Genomic DNA, 18,100 nt, shown 5'->3' with positions numbered 1-18,100 from the left:
CAGAAATGAAAATATTTCTGCTAGATTTCTATGAGACTGTTTTCTTTTTGGATGCCTCTGGACAAAAAGAGGCATTCCTCATTTTTTATGTGTTGGGTAATCCCAATGACTGGAGGGAGACCTCATTGCAATCAACAATTTCCTCATGAGAGGAAGTGCAGGAGCAGACATTGGTCTCTTCTCTGTGGTGACCAGTGACAGGGCCTGAGGCAATGGCCTAAAGCTGTGTTGGTAAGGTTAGGTTAGATATTAGGAAGAGGTTCTTTGTCCAGAGGGTGGCTGGGCACTGGAACAGCTCCCCAGAGAAGTGGTCACAGCACCAAGCCTGTCTTAGTTCAAGGAGTGTTTGGACAACACTCTCAGGCACATGATGTGATTCTTGGGGTGTCCTGGCTGGGGTCAGACATTGGACTTGATTATCCTGATGGGTCCCTTCCAACTCAGCATATTCTATGATTCTGTGATTGAGAAAGGAAGAAAATAAACACGAATCCTGAAACAAAGGTAAGCTGAACCTGTAGACTGTGTTAAAGAGCACAAAATTTGACATAAAAATCCATATTTGATTGAAGAGGTTAAATGCAAATATTGTCATCCTGAACAATAAGTTTCAATTTCAGAATATTTCTCATACTACTAAGACTTGGTGAGGTTAGAATCATAATAATATGAAAATCTTCCTTGTTTTTATTTTCCCCTTCTTGCTGTATATATTTTACCAGAAGATTGAGTACAGTTAAGTGATTCATCATCTCCTATTCTTTTGATGCTGAGGTCTTTCACAAGTGCAAACTATTTTATACCTTTTGATACCTTTTATAAGACAAAATCAGAGACACTGTATATGTTTTGAGTTTCTGACCGTAGAAAGACCAGCACTGGATTCCTGTTGTTCAACAAAACAGCACTTTTTAGCTTTGAACCCAGTATGTGTTTTCACTGTTCAGTCTTTTGCTGAACACCACACTGCTTTCCCTTCCAGGTATTCCAGTAATTGTACTTTCCAAGCGTCACAGCCTAGCTTGATGTGATTGCCTGTTATGATCCCTGATTTTGATGGAAATTTATTTCCACGTCTCGCTGTTGCCCCATGGTCAAATACAGTTTCATTGGAGGGAGCTGTGCAATCCTTTGCCCATCATTTGCTACTGTCCTCTTTCATTGAGTTCAACCTGTTGATGCCCTGATTGCCAAAGGCTTATCATTTGATTTTGAAAAGCCTCCTCCTCGATGAACGCCTAGGGGTATTTTCAGCTCTATTTAGATTTGTGCATTACAGTTTTAAATTGCTACTTTGGGCTCTATTAAAACAAATTTCAGAAAGAAAATGTCAGTGTGCACAGAAAATAGCACAGCTTAGGAACAAACATGGTTTTCCTGCAGATTTCTTTAGCCTTTGTTTAAAAGTGCAGCATTAGTATTATGCTAGTGGGGATTTTTTTATTTGGTACAAGTGCTAATCATGATAAAATGTCATTGGTTTGGGTAACATATTCATTTGTTAACATATTCATTTGTGCAAGAACAAATGATCTGTAAGAGTTGTGGTGCACACAAGTAGGTTGTAGTCCATTAACTACCAGAGTCCGGTAAATTCATAATTTATGAATGTTTGTTATCATTTTACAGCATAAAATACTTAATTCATGACTTGCATATTTAGCTTTTAGTAGTCTAGTGTTGTCTATGAGTTGTAAAAGACTCCATATTCAGCACTCTATAATCATAAAATATTTTTTCTTCTAGAATCACACCAATAAATCTTTCAACTCTGGCCAGCTGTATAGACTGAGTAGGTAGTATCTGAATGTCTTGTGCCTTCTAAAATAATTTATACCCCTGGAAATAATCATGCATACTTTTACTTACTTACTATACTTACTAGTCTCACTTTTCTTTTTTTTTTCCCACTTGTGTAAATTGTACACCAAGGTATTTATTAGCTTCAATGGGAGCAGTAGAAGGTCATAGAGGCAGCTTGGAGCATTCCCTGTGAAATTGTAGATGAAATTTTCTTTAGTAAATTCTTCAGTGAAGCATTGCTACTTTCAGAGTCAAATATTATTTTAAAAAATATTCAAAATTTTTTTAAAAAAATCCATTAGGACTAATTGTGTATTTCAACACTAATTTTCTCCTGGGGCTAAGAAGGCTTTTTAGTTCTCAGCATAGAGGTTTTTTATTCTGAATGTGTTATTGATACAATATTGGCAGTGAATAAAGAACAGATTTCAATTGAATTTCAGTTGGCCATTTAATTTCTTTTATGGATGGATTCAGGTCTACAATAAAGCACTGCAGCTGCTTGTGTCTCTCGTCTATATATCAACCAGTGCAATGCAGTTTTCTCTATTATATAAAATAATACTACTGCATGATTTCCCTACCTAATCTCTTGTTTTCTCCTGGTCAAGTCAACTTTGACTTTTTCATTCAGTTCATATTTATGTGGTAGCAGCAGCTTTGGCAGCAAGTGGTCTTCACTATTTCCTTCTGCTGTATTAGTGCCCTATGACATGAAAATTCTATGTAAAGGAAAGGAAACCTGTAAAATAGAAAAAAAAACCCCATAATTAAGTTGTAAGTGTTGTAGATGCTTCTTAAAGAAGATTGAGGGACTTTTATTGACCTAAACATTTTAGAAACCTAAGTCAAACTGAGTATGTCAGGCTGCAGCATTAAACGGATCAGCTCTGAATTCTCTTGATAATATTACCCAGGACTGCCTGTTGGAAGGAGGCAAGAACATTCCTTGCTGTTCATCAGCTCCTTCTTATTGCCTTAGATATTTTTTGATGTTTGTGTAGTGCTAGAGTGGCTCTATATTTCTAGAACTCCTTGCTCTGAAAAGACAAACTGTTGGTACAAAAAATGGGGAGGCTGGTCTTTGGAAGTCTGAGTTATTGAAATTCTGTTTGCTTCCAATCAGTCTTCATTCATTCACAGACATTTCCCAAAGAAGGCAAATAAGCCTTTTCACTGAGTGTCAGTCTCCTTGACAAATGCATTTGGAGTAAGATCCTTGCAGTACAGAGCTTCTCCCATATCCACATGGGATCTGTATGCTCTGTTATGCAATGGGCTCGGAGGGGATCTGTGCATGGAAAAACAGCTAGATTCAGGGTGTGTTTGATGTGGGGATTTGCCCCCCCCCCCCCCCCCCCCCCCCCAGTTGTTCCCATGCCAAAGCTAGTGCCTAGGTTAGAACTTTGGCTCCCTCAGCAGGGCTGGGGTTGTGTGGTCTGTGGCTCTCGGGTCCTGAGTGCAGTGGGTTAACACCTGTGGGTTACAGTCTGCTGGCTTTGCTGCAGAGTGAGTCAACAGCAGTTGAGCAGGCAGAGCTTGGAGGCAGCTGAAGAAGTGGTGGTGTGTTGCTTTTGGGCTGTGGCAGTCACCCTTCCCAGGGGTCTGGGCACCCAGGTGGCACAGCTGAGCCTGTGGTGCAGGCTCTCCTGGCACCCCTGCCTGCTCTCACACCGTCCTGCTGACCATTCACGCTGTAATGTCTGAGAGCTGCAGCATCAGGAGCGGCCAGCAAGGTGCTCAGATCTGTGTGTAAATGGTTCATAAATTCCTTCTTCACAAAACAGACCATCTTTCCTGCAAGGAGAAATGAAGTCTGTGTTTACGTTATAGGTAGTATGGCATACCCAAGATGTGGGGTTGTTCCAAAGTCCTTGTGTACTGAAACAAAATTGTTTTAGAAGAAATATATTTATGATGTATACATATAGATTCTAGGACAATTGAAGCATAAAATGGTGGTGGGGGGGGGGTGGGGCAAGTGGCTTGAGGCATCTGGGTTTTACTATACTATGCATAGTAATATCATATTTTAAGATGTGATTTCCTCAGTTTTATTCTTCTCCTAAGCTATTACTCATCTTGACTGCATTTGTATATTATGTATGAAGACAAACTTGAACTTTGCGGAAGGAAGATTATCTTGGGAATTCCCGTGTCCAGAAGTGCATGTTATTTAACAATGTTAAACAACGTTATTTAGACAACATCAGCTTCAATCTAAAAGGATTTTGTGTTTTGTTGTTTTGGGGTTTTTTTTGTGGTGTCTGTTACTTGGGACACACAAGCAGAGTCACACACAAGCATACCAGCACAACAACCTGCAGGGAAAAAAGGGAAAACCCCTTTTTCTGAAGACTGAAATAAAGGTAATGGAAGCTTTTTTTTGAAGGTAGTATTGTCAAATACAAAAGTAGTAAAAGAGAACCAGAACAGGAGGAAAATGTTTAAATGTAACTACATCCATTTCTACCAACTAATAAAGAGCATTTTCTTTCCTTTCCCTAGTGGGAAAAGAGAGGACAACTTCCTTAGCACTAGTTTCTATAGTGACAGTATCCTCAAAATCATCTTTATGCACTCAAAAATAGCTTGATATTACAGTGTAGAAATGTAGCTTAATCAGAGTTTTCTGTCTTCTAGAAAACAGTTAATGATGTGAAAAACAGGAATTTAAATTGCATGGAACTTTAAATTCTTCTAATTTAGTAACTGAACTCTTGTTTGTTCCTGCTGATGAGGACAGCAATGGCAAATGCCATCCTTCCTATCCTCATATCCCATCCGTGGTCCATGATATCTACTATGCTTTTGTGTTGAGCCCACAGGTGCTGCATCTACCCATTCCTTAATTTTTTCTTGGTCTAGATGCAACTGAGCTGTCTAGTTTTTCTTGTGGTCTGTGGCAGCTCTTCTCAGCTCAGACATTTGTGAGCTGGACATGGCTCTGGTTGTGGCACAGTTCCCTTCTGAGGTCACAAATAGTGAGATATAGTAAGATACAAACCCAGAGACCTCTGTCCTCTTCTACCCTCCCGACATCCTTTTCTTCAAATGGCATCTCTAGCTGGACATCACCCCTTTCTTCCTCCTCTCCGCAGTAATTGTCTCTTTCTCAGCTGCTCCTACAGCCAAACCACCAGTTAAAGCATGTCTACTCTCTTGCCCTGAAATTCCTTTTGTTTCTGTCAGCTCCTCCTCTCTATGCTCTGCCTTCCTCCTTGGGAAATTTTCAGACATCCTTATCTATGTCTAGATAAGGACCAAAGTGCTCTTTTTTTTTATTATTATTTTTTTTTAATCTGACTGGAGAGCTCATCCAAACCCTAAATATTTCAGTTAACTTCTCTCTTCCATTATCTACGGCCTCATCTTTCAGACAGATTGGGCAGTAAATTACAAAGGACTTAGGTAGTTCATGGCTGATTCATTACACACTGAGGCATTAAATATTGAATGATTTTACATAATTAACAGAATTCCTAAATTCATGCAAGCAGATTCCTCAGCCAGTCACAGTAATTATCCTTCAGTTACTGATGAATAGTAGTACTGAAAAAAAAGATCAGCATCTTCCCAGGATTGCACTTACCAGGTGAACCTGTCTGTCATGATGCATCCATTCAAAAGTGTGCATATTTTGCTAATCAGCTGATTCTGCACTCTGAGCTGCAAAAAGTCACTAGAGAAAGGCAGCTACTTTTGCATGTGTTTAATTAAAGTGAATGATACTTTTTATTTTATGTGTATCTATTATGTGGAGCTATTTTAATGTTCGCTTGCATATCGGAACTCAGTATTCTTCATGGTTTCCGTTACTTGTTTTGCAAAGATGCAAATAAAGAAATAATTAGGACTAATAGAGGTCACCCATGAGAGATGAGGGGGAGAAATGATCATCAGGTTGTTGTGTTCCTGGAAAATCAGAGTGAAATGTTTGGATTGTGCAAGCATCTAAGGTGAAATACACCTCTGCTCAAAATTTCTGACATGCCACCAGCTGTTCAGGGCAAAGAGATCTTTAAGCTGCAACCATTTCTGACAGGTCTGTCATATAGGTTGTCCTCTGTGTCTGGAGCCTGCAAGTGCTTGTGCAGCCCTGCTGAGGGGCCAGGAGTGTTGCTTCCTCACTGTGCCCCTCTGCTCCATGTTCAGATCTGCTCCTGAAGGCAGTGGACCCTCTCAAGGAGCAGCTACTGGCAGCTGTGCCTGGGCCTTACTGAAGATGTTCCTCCCTCCTCTCTGACAGTGCTGCAGATGGTCTCGCAGGACTGTATTGAGGAACATAAATCCTGAGTGAAAGCTTTTTAAAAAAATCAATCACTATGATAAATGCCTTGCTTGTGCTATTTTGAAAGTGTTGTTTTACTTCCAGTGAAGCTGCTGCAGGAGGCTTCCCTACAGAATGAGGCTTCCCTGTGTTCTGCCAAGTGCCAGTCCCCAAGGTTGCCCACCCTTCCTGTGGTCAGTCAGTGCCAGCCTGGTGCTGCTCACAAGGACTGCATGTACTGCACTGTCATTGATTCATGGCATTCGCTGAGGGAGCCCCTCTGCTGTATGAGAAGCAGCCTAGGAAATTCTGATATTGAAAAAGATATGCATAAAATCAATCCTCTTGATCCTACAAATTAACGTGATGTGTAACCACTTGCACTCAAACATAAATATTGGATAAATACTTACTGATTTACAAATTAATTTTTACTCTGAGGACAGATAAAACCATTTCAGGTGGTCTACTCAGGTAATTTCTATTGAGCTTTTTTGACTTACTTAAGTTTTTTAGAAGTGTTGAACTTCAAAGTCTGCACTGGTTCTTAATATTATATTGGCGTATCTTCAAATAAGAGATAAGTCAGTAGGGTAAAAGTAAACCAGACTGTTTTCGTGCTTCAATATTGTAATCCATGTTATAATGTTATTACCTTTTCTCTGTTAGAGTTCTGAATTATCAATGGCCCAAAGGCTTTTTTTATTCATTAAAATGATTTGTTTTACCTTTCTATTCAACTAAGGCCAGTGAATTTAAAATTCTTATAATTTTGCCTAAATGAAAACATATATTATGCAGTAGGGAAAAAGATGCATATGTGATTAGTCTATGATTATCTTGCTGTTAAAATAAATCTAAACAAATGGGATTTTTATTGTTCCAGTGCAGACTATCTGAACGGTAAATTATTCTAAATTGGTCATAAGCCACAACCCATTCAAGTTTGTTCAGAGAGTATAGGCAAAAGTGTAGCTTTTATTATTTTTAAATATAGTTAGTTTTTTCAGTCTTGATGGCTTTTCTGGTTATAGGCAATAAATGTAGCTGTATATTGCTGCTTTGTGTAACTGTTACGTCTCCATGATATTCTTTAAAGCACCAATGATATGACTTTATCTGAATTTTTAATAACTGAGTACCTTGCAGAAGCCAATATAAGTAAATGATGGTTAAAATTAGATAGACACATAAAGTGAACTCACTGTCAATTTGACTTTGAACTCCAGATGCTCGCTGTGAGAGGCACCATAGGATGAATAAACAGTGTGTGCTATTCTAATGAGTAGAGAAAGAGTGTATAGATACAGAGAGATTCATGGCTATCATGACAAGATGTGAGTGCAGACATTCCTGAATTGTCCTTGCAGCACCTTCTTGACAGAAGGTGAAGCAGGGAAGCTGCAGAGGCATCCACTTCAGCCAGCTGGGCTGGATCTGGCACTGCTGCTGAGCTTTCCCACCAGCTGCTCTGTTCTGACCCAGTGTAATCCCTGCATCATGTCTTGAGACAGGAAACGTGTAGTGGCCTAGAGGGAATGAGATCTACCCTCCTCCTTTTTGCAGGCACATTACCTTGCAGAAGCAACAACTGCTCTTTCTTAAACAATATGAGGTGACTGGATTTCCCTTTGTTTAGTTGCCAGTATTGCAGAAAATAATGTTCTGCCTTGTTAAAAAAGTTGTTTTAGCATGCTCTGCAGTTAAAAAATCTCTGACCTAGCATAAGGAGCACTCAATCTGCGGAGATAACATGAGAGAGGATGACCAAAGGGGACCGTGCCCAGACCTTTTCAGTAGTTTAGTTACTTAACATATTGTTTAATCTAGCAGAAATGTTAAAGAACTGCTCATTATGAATTGGTTACAAATGCTTATCTTCTGTTGCATGTTATGATGCTTTTATAGCCTAAAAACCAGAGTTACATGCTTGGTTATCTTCCTATGTAATTTAAACTTTTTTTTTTCAGGAGGAAATGGAAACATAGCACATAGCACTATTAAAGTGTTCAGCTGCAGGGTACAGTCTCGTGCATACTTAGAAGATGGTTAAATTAGTGCCTCAAAATGCCCCTCTGCTCTTAGAGTGGTTAGAATGAAGGAAAATAATTTCCCCAGTGTGGACCAGTTTACAAAATATAATGCTTTACATTTTGCTGTAGAAGTATAAAATTTGTTATTCAACACTGACATACCAAACTTCTGAATTACCGCTTTCTCTGCTGGGCTGTGGCTGGATGGCAGGGAGGTGGTGTCTGCTGTAAAGTACTGGTGTCACCTGTACAACCTGTGTACAGTCTGACACAGTGATTGCAATAGGTTGTCTGGATAAATGGGTGATATTACCCATTTATTATAGTCTGGATGGATAAATAGGTGTTTAATGGAAGATGTCAATCTCACCCAGTTTCCACTTTTACTGCAAGTGAACTTGCAACTTTTCATTTCACAAACAAATTAACAATAATATGTTGATAAGTTCATTCCTAAGGCCAGGGTTAAAAATTTCTCATAGAAATGTTCTCCTGGAAAATGTTGATTCAATTAAATCAAGGGCATCTGATGGAACATAACTTTTTTCTTTTAAAAAGAGGAGTTTAGGCAAAGTATCGCCAAGGTTTTCAATGTACCTCACAGATTTTTTATGTATCAAAATAAGATTTTTATGGACAAACTGTATCTTCAAAGTTGAAAAAAATATTTTGGAATATTTTGCTTTGTGAACAATTCTTCTATTCTGATTTTTTTTGTACTGATTCATGAGGAATACAGTATTTAATACCTTCGAGTTTAGCAACTAATGCAGAATATAATTTTTGGCCAAGTCTGGCTAAGGGTACAATGATATTTGACAGCACAGACACACATGAGAAATATAGTTCTGAATTAGACCACTGAGGCTACTCCTGATCTAATTTACTAATTCAATGTGCTTCCTTCACTGAGATCAACAGTTCCAAGATGTAAGTTTCAATGAAACTGTTCTGTGGAGATGAGTCCTGTTCTGATTTCAAGCTCCATGAAGTGATGGCTTATACTTAAAAATATACTCTTTCTATCTTAACTCAGAATCAGATAAATCCTTAAGCTAATCAGACATCAAAAATGAGAAAGAAATGTAGCAAAGGAGTTTTAGAGGGAGCAGGATACTGCTCTGAGGAGATGTCAGTGTTCAAAGTGTGGCACAAAACCTCAGTAACTCAGACCCATATTGCTGCCTATTGCTGCAGCTTTCTCAAATACAGTGAAAACTTGGTATTACACTCCAGTGAAATATTGAATGGAAGATATTTTTTCCTTAGTAACCTCTGTGTGCCTGGCAACTGGTAGTTATATACATTAATGTACTACTGACCTCACTGGCTGATGTTTTTTGTTTAGAAGCACTTACTGTGGGATATTGTGGTTTGCAGGTTTGGGGTCACAGATTTTTCATGAGGATCATTCTGTTCTTCTGTTACTGACGGTTCCTGTAACACAAGTACAATCTCCTTCAAGCACTTTTCTCCCTGCTGCTGTACTGCAGCTGAGGAAGCGTACATGAGCTTTGTCCTGCAGGAAATACTCCTACTGTGAACTCAGCTGTTCCCAGTCATGAGTGAGAGTCATGGACTTTTACCATACTTAATCAGACCTCTGGGCTGTCAAAGTGCCTCATTGATTCCCCCACTTTTCCCACAGTGCTGCTATTCCTTGGTGAGCAGGGGAGCTGCTGGTTTTTGATTTGCTTTTACTTTCCTCAGTGGCATTATCCTTAGTAATGTTCAGTGTTTTAGTATCTGGGTCATTTCATACTATACACTTGCCACCTTTAAAATGTGTAGAGTTCTGTGCTATCTGATAGTCCAGCTGAGAACTATAACCCAAATAGTTAAATTCCTGCATACTTCCTAGACTTCTCTTCATGTCTGTGTTCCAAATGGAGTAAAGACTCCAGAGTAACACCGTGAAATACCTGCTTCCTATAGAAAGTTAAATTGTTCCATCTGTTATTTCACTGTTAAATTAATCAGACAATATGAAGTTAGGTGCCCAAAGTTTGGCAATCTACATCATATTTATGCAGCCAGCAGCATATTCTAGTCTTCAAAGGTATGTTTAAATTTTCTGTGAGTTATCAGAAATTGCTTTTCGTGGGGTGTGTTGATGCCTCAAAACTCTGAAAAGCAAGACTTACATGGTGTTGAACTATTACTATAGGACCTACACAAAGGCAGCAAAGCCTGGAAACACTGATCACAGATTTACATTTGAACATTTTCCAGGAACCTCATGGGGAAAATGATGCTTGCATCAAACAGCAGTGTCTTAATTTAGAAATATATTAGGAGAATACAAACAGGGACTTGGTTAAGCACTTGTGTAACTAAATGGCAGCATTCAAATTGCAACTGCAGTAATCATAACTCTTTTATAGTTTTAATGTCAGAGTATGTAGTTCAACAGCTCTTCCTGCAACTTTCATGCTATTTCCAGCCAAAACAAAATATCAATTAGCTCTATCGCATGAGTAATTTCAGTAATTTTTCCATTTCTATCATATCAGCAAAATCTGTCCATCTTCATGAATAGAGCTATATATAAATATTCTGTGAGAATTTGAACACTCTGGGCAGGAGATGTGGATTAAGAGTTTTTACTCAAGTAGTGCTTCCTTATTAAGTAGAATCTGGAGGGGTTTTTTTTTTGTTTGGTTGGGGTTTTTTTTGTGGGTGTTTTTTTGTGTTGGTATGGGGATTTTTGGCTTCCTAGGGTTTTTTTTCACTGAAAAATAGTCTTCTGGTAAAATTTTGGAGAAAAGGTGAATTTGTGTAAATTGATGGCAACCTAAGAGTTTAATTGGGTAGCTGATACACTGTGTAACTGATGCTGCTCTGATACTATTAAGCTGTGTCATATTTGAACGAGATGAACTTATCTCTTTTTGGTACACTGCGGGAAATAAAAACAAGGAGATCTTTGTTCTCGAACATATGAGAAAATCTTGTGATGCTATAGGCAAAGGTATTATTTGTGAAGAAAAGGTCAGATATTGGGGTTTTGGTCACAAAAATATTTTTACAGTAGTGTTTCTGGATGGTATTTTTGTTCATCAGTTATACAAAAAAAGATGTAAGGATATAATGCTGTCATCCTGTAATTATCTCTGTTCTCAATTTTCGTCTGCCATGCACAGTTAGCAACAGATGCTCAGGCACTCTGCAGTGAGATGCTCTTCAGCCACAGACTTTACAAGTACAGCAGTGCTGTTGAAAAAGTAATCATGTGCAGGCAGTATTTCAATGCTCCTAATTGAAAAGGAGAAGTAATTTCCACTGGGTAACTCACATCCATTGTGCCAAATATGATTTGAAGTGAGTTTTAATGTTTTCCCAAATCTTTCTAGAGAGGTCCATTTTAAAATCTCTGCCCTTCTTTTAAACTGCGGAGGTCCCATAACTGATGATTTGGAAAGGCCTTCTGGAGACTGCCTTTTCCAACCTTTTGTATTATTGATTTATCAATCTGATAACAAAATTTTTGTCCCAGCTGGAACTTCCACAACAGAGCAGTTCTAATTTGAGGCACTGAAGAGAATTCTTGGAGTAAACCTAACAAGAGACATCAGGAAAATATATCAAACATTAACTATTTCAGAGGTAACATACTTTTGCGAATGCAGGTATAGGCACTGCTTAAAGAATGTGGCAGGTGTTTCATATGGAAAAAAAAGGTCATGTTTGATTCTGAGATACTTATTTTGTACTTGCCCTAGGGTGACACTATGATGCCTGTATCCCCATTCATCTGTTCTGTGTGTGCTGTATGTTGTGTTCTTAAATTGGTTTTTAATACCTGCCATAGTGATTTATTTTTTCTAAATGTACTGAATGATATTAAGATCCTAATGTCAGAAATCATTATGTAATTCTTTGAAATTGTTGTATTTGTTACATCAAAAAATGCATATGATAAATGTAGGAAACCAAAAAACTTCAGCTGTATCTCTCATTTCATACCAAGCTGCCATGTCAGTAGAACTGACATTTTAACTCCTTCTTGGCAAGAGATAGAGAAAAAAAAATATTTTTTTTGCATGAAACATTTCACTAAGTTGACATGCCTGTATCACCTGTCTGTCCCAAAGCAAAGTGCTGCACTGAGCATATGCAGGATGATGTTACACCTGAGATTTTTTTTGTTGTTTCATGTTTTGTGGGGGTTTTTTTGCAAAGTTGTACTGTGAAAGAAAAGATGTTTCAAATATATATTACTTATTTTACTTATTATATCTGATCTCCATGAAATTAAACATTTTGAGGTGGACAAACCCCTTTTCTGTGATAGCATTTGAGAGAAAGGGAAGCAATTAGCATGACACACTGGCAGTGTTTTTCAGGATGGGGTCACTCTTTGACCAGATGAAATGTAATCCTTCCTTCACTTTCCACAGACATAGAGAGATGCAACACCTGGTATGCTCTTTAACCTTTAGGAATCTAAGACAATGAGAAATGTAACAGCAGCTCAGTAATGGAAGATACACTGTTGCTGCAAATTCAGAAATCCACAAATCTTAGCTGATAATCATGAAAGGACGGAACAGGCAGGATGCAAAGGTAAATGGAAGCATTGATACATTGTTGTAAATTCTTATTAAGAGGTAACTTCCTGTCGCTGATCTCCACCACCCTGAGCCAAACAATTGAGCCAGTTTTCATCCCACCTTCCCATCCAGCCCAGCCACCAACAGCCCAGTGAGGATCTTCAGGGAGAGTGTCAAAGGCCTTGCTGAAGTCCAGGCAGACCATGCTCTCCCCTCATCTGCCAGCCAGTCATGGGAGCTTATCAGGTTGGTCAAGGATTACTTCCCTCTTTTATTTCTCCATGCTGACTACTCCTCTTGATTTTCCTGTCATTCCTAAACCTAGAAGTAATTCCCAGGACTAGCTGCTATAACGCCTTTCCAGGGACAGAGGTGAGGCTAATCAGCTCGTGGTCCGCTTCTTCTTACCCATCTTGGTGGTAAAAATGGCATTTGCTTTTCTCCAGTCTCTGGATACCTCTCCCAGCCACCCTAATTGACCAAGGATTACCCAGAGGGGCTCTGCAATCACACCTGGCAGCTCCCTTGGCACTGGTGGGTCCTACTCTTCTTATATCATCTTCTTCTTGTCCTGGCGATCTCTGCATCATTTCATTACCAATTTGAGGTCTGAGTTTTTGCAAACTTTGGAGGCATTTAAGGGCACTGCACTTCTGCAGGTTTCAATGGGGCTTGAAGGTGTGCACGTGTTCTTCACAGACAGAGCTCTGAAACCACACTTTACCTTTTGCTTGAGCCAGAGCTTGATTTTAGCATAGAAGTGCCACCATCAAATACAAGAATTCAGATAATGTGATAGTGTAAAATGTCACACTAACTGTTTTATCTTCAACTGATAAAATGAAAAGGGAGATCTCTAGTGAGAGACAAGCCTGGACTGCAGTTTTGAGATAAAGTTTGCAATTTTACTAGCTCCTCTTTATGTTACGGTGATCTGCACAACATTTGAAATCAGGTAGGATTAAAAATTGCAAAAGCAAAAACAAAGAATAGCACCACTTTTAGAATTTACTTGTACATTTTCTGATAGAAATCCTTGTCTGCCTAAATCCAAAACTGGTAGAATTTTTCTCAGACACTTCTTCATATCCTACCTTTGTTCTTCTTTTCCTAACATTTTTCAAAACCATGAACTCATTAGTCAGTATTTTTCTCAGTTTGATTTATCAGACAGATTTATTGCTTTCTTGCTATAAGAGTCAGTATTTACCTTCAACAACACATGTATTTTGTAACACTTGCATGCATAGTCACGGTGATTTCATCATGCCATATTCCATATTCACTCAGCAATGAGTGAATATCCTCTGACATACCTATTTTGATGCAATGATCTCAGTGAAATTGTGTGACTCAAAAGTTAATAGAAATTTCTGGTCAAGTTCTTTTTCTCATTTTCTCATTCACCTCCTTGGGAAGGTTACAATGAAGTTTTGCTGGGTTCTGCTAAGGTTTAATCTGAAAGAACTGTTCTCCGCTCACTGTACTTGGAAATAAAAGAATATTGAGGTAGGAAGAGACAGGATATTTCCTTTTTTCTCTGTCATTAGAGCCTTGGCGATACAGAGCAATGATTACAAAGAAAGTCTTGTTTACTGTCAGCAGAGAAAATTGTCTATTTTGACAGATTCCTTGAGAAATTTAGCTGCAAAAATCTAGAAATTGTTTAACAAGAGTACACAGACTGTGATATGTGTTTGTTGTTTGATGGTTTTCTTTTGGTCACAGTTTAGGCAAATTTTCAACATTGATAAATGTATGATTTCTAAGGCAAAGCTGCCATTCTTCTGACTTTTGTGTTCTTGATGCAAGAATTTCTTTCAGGACTTTGCAAAACTTCTTTTTGTAGTGTTAAATAAGATGATGTTGGCATTATAACTTCCCGCTTAGAAATGGCTGTACTTTTTTGACTGGAATGAAAACAATAATTATGAAGTTGATCTGAGTCATTTACTTGACACTGATATTGCTTTTGATATATGTACTGAAAATAGATTTCTATAATGAGACAAGTCAGATCCCATAATGTCTGTTGGCATTGGGAACTTCACCTACATTATAACAAAATGATTTTGATATAGAAACTCTTAGTCACATAATAGAACTCCATTTTATAATAAATTTATCTAAAGAGAATCTTGTTCAACTCCTAGATTTGCTTTTAGCATTATCCTTCTGAGTGTATAATTTAGATCAGCTTTATGCTGAGTTGTCCACGAAGTTCCTAATGTTCATTATAAACTTTATTTATACAACAGTGTGTAGAGTACATGTCACTTGGGTGCATATATGAAAATATTTTTGGCAGCAGTTGTGATTAATAGATTAAATGTTTGTGTCTCTGGTAGGAATGGAGATAATGTTTCAGATTATTAATATACTTCTTACATAGCTGTTGACTGTGGCAGCAGGTATTACACTTTGATCACTGACTTCTGTTTGCTTGCTATTCATCTGGATCAGTTTAGGCCTTTGCCATTTGATTACGTTATCTTTTATCTACTTCAGAATTCTCATCCACACAAATATATTTTAATGACACATAAGCTTTGTGCCCTCATTTCTAATTTCTTCAGTTTTCCCAATAAAAATATGATTGACCAGTCTCAAATATAGTTATTTAACTGACTTGAATGAGATTTTTTTTTTTCATTTTTTGTTATGAGAAACAATTGACTGCCAATATAGTATGGAAATTTTCAAGGTGTGGTTCGAACATGCCCTTTTCCTGCTACATTTCCTGATCTACTGCAATGCCTGTCAAATTTAAATAGGAGGTCTAAAGAGCTGCGGCATTCACCCCAAGCTTGGGCATGAATCACACCTCTCTGAGAACGTAATTCATACACTTGACTGACGCAAACACCAGGGCAATTCTGAATATTTTTCCCATTTCAGTATTTATAATGGGCACAATTCTGAGTTCTGGGGTTCCTAAATTAGCAAAAAGTACATTTGAAGGAAAAGGACATGCTTTGGAGCACTGATTTTTGGGTAGCCCTAAATATCTCTGTGAGATTGGAAGTCAGAGCTTGACTTAGACAGGATTGGAGAACTAAGATAGAAGGACAAAGCTTAAGTATGGTGTTTTTCCTTTCTATCCAGTAATTGTCTAATATGAGGTGCATAAACTCTTGCTCTTGTTCCACTGTTTGGCTAAACTTTGCAAGAAGCTGTATATTGTAGTCAAAGGAATATTTTTTCTAGTTCTTCTGGATCTATGAAACTAATCTTTCTGGTGGCACAATGATGTATCTTCAATAGAAGGTATGCAATGTGCTGCCATCCAGCAGCAAAATCTGCTGAGTTTGCTCCATAACATATCTTTCTGAAGCACCTCAGAATTTTTGATCAGAGCTTTGCTGAGTTTTTCTCCTGAACTTATGCTTCATATGATTTGGGTAAATAAATGCTTTGAGAAATGTCTACTTGCCTTTTCTGGCCCTCATCTAAAGATTGTCATGCTTAGGGAAAAAGCATCAGTTGTACAGTTAGTATTAATTCTTTAAAACATAATCACATTCAGTTTTCTTTAATTTTAGATGCATTGACCAGTGGAAACTCTCCAAAGTTGTCCCCTGGATGCCTTTTTTTTAAAAAAATTTTTTAGGATTTGAAGTGTTTTTCTCAATTGCAGAGTAATTTGTGTCAGCTTTTTATCAAAGAGCAAAATGTCAGGTACAGCAGTTCGTATGGTTGCCGTTGTACACTCCTACATCTGTATATTGTAATAATAACAAGATGAAAAGAAACTCAAATGAAGGATCAGATGAGAAAATGCTTTGGTTTAATATTTGATCGTTTATTTCTCCCAGGTTGGTAATGTCACTTAATTACAAAGGTCACTGAACTTAAATGAGCAAAGTTGCAGCAGGTGGCCAGTTTCCAACTCTGATGAGTGTTCACCTTTATGGATTTGGAAAAAGATATAAACTGTGTTAGGCTTGCTCCTCAAGCTCTGTTCACTGTAATGGCAGCTGACACGTGTATGTATTTATCAACTAGGACTGACGTTCGCTTTTTAAAAAATGTGTAATTAAAAATTCAATTGTTCAATAGCTGCTTTCAAGAATTCTCACATTCCTTAGTTCATTTTTCACTCAGTTATTTTCTACAGAACAATTTCAATCATCTTTTTCTTGTCTTTCATTACACATTTTGAGAATGAGAAAAATCTGCTTCCAACAGTTTGTACTTTGAGTATTTTGTCTTCATTTTTACTGTTATGCTAGGAAATTAAAAAGTAAGGATTTACACAAGGTTTCATTACCAAAAAAGCATGTCCACTTCTTTCATGTTGTTCACAATGGACTAGTTTTTTGGCATCAAAAGTACAATAATAACTTTTCCCTTTCATAGGCAGTTGAAATGTATATTATGAAGTTTTACATTATACACTTCACAGCTGGGCATTATGAAATATATTTTGGAGAACAACAGTAAAATAGAAAGGACATTTCTTTCTTCCTGTGTTGACATAAGTTGTTGTTGAATTAGATCTTAGTTTTTCTCTCTTGCTACAAGTTTAGAGATGCTCAGGTGAAGAAGTGTGAATGTGTATTGATATCAGGTAAAAATGGAAACTACAGCCCTTGGACTTTTACATGTCTTCTTGCTGTACTTCCAGTTATCTGCTACAATTCAGCAATAGGACAGACCGTGAAAGACTTGTCCAGTTCTTCTAGTGAAAGAAGCTTTACTAATCTGGGACAGTTGAAAGCAGTTAAGAAAGTTTCAGAAAACTTTTGCTGGAAAGCTTACCAGGTTTATATCTTTGCAGAGGAAAGTGTTCAAGGCTGGGGAAGTTTTAGCAGGATTCAGAAAGAAATACTGCAAGATTCTAAGCAAAAAATTTCTTTCCATCTTGCTTAAACTGAAATTGGGAAAAACAAAATAGAAGTAATAATAAAACCTCTCCCAGTTTGAGAAGAGTATTCAGAAAGGAATAAAATGCAGACTGAATAAGCCAAAAGACATTGAGTCCAAGAAATGTGACTGGGTAAATATTATTGTTTCTGTCATTAAATAACACAAGGGAAAAGTACCAGGAAAAAGACTGCACTAGGGTTTATTACCAGTGACATACACCTGTGATCAAAGGATCAGCCTGGGTCCATGGACCACAGAAAACAGCATACAAACATTATGTTGACCCCATGACTTTCCCCTATAGCATATGCCTGCATAAATCTGTCCAAACAAACAAACAGAACCTCCACAACCTCTTCTGACTCCAAAACTGGGTGCTTTCCCTATGTCTTCCTGGCTAAATTTCAAGGTGCAGAGTGCTGCTGTCAGTGTGTGTCCAGAGCTGCTGGCTGAAGGAGGGGAGGGTGTCCGGTCGGGCCTGGGGCTGCAGGGGGGATGCAGGGCCAGAGGAAGTGGGACTGATGTCAAGCGGTTACCACGGCAATGGGGAGGGACCAGCGGAGGGCGGGGAG

At 38.1% G+C, this 18,100-nt stretch overlaps 1 protein-coding gene across 2 annotated transcripts in view; it reads left to right on the top strand.

The window, feature by feature from the left end:
• The window catches only part of GABRG3 (gamma-aminobutyric acid type A receptor subunit gamma3), a 289,194-nt gene that overhangs the window by 121,695 nt on the left and 149,399 nt on the right, over positions 1–18,100 (top strand). The window lies entirely within an intron of this gene.

The sequence above is a fragment of the Chamaea fasciata genome, unplaced genomic scaffold, assembly GCF_029207755.1.
Source record: "Chamaea fasciata isolate MVZ Bird 193981 ecotype frontalis unplaced genomic scaffold, bChaFas1.0.hap1 SCAF_2, whole genome shotgun sequence".
NCBI lineage: Eukaryota > Metazoa > Chordata > Aves > Passeriformes > Sylviidae > Chamaea > Chamaea fasciata.
Note: the sequence above shows the minus strand (reverse complement) of the source record. Positions and strands in the feature narration are given on the sequence as shown.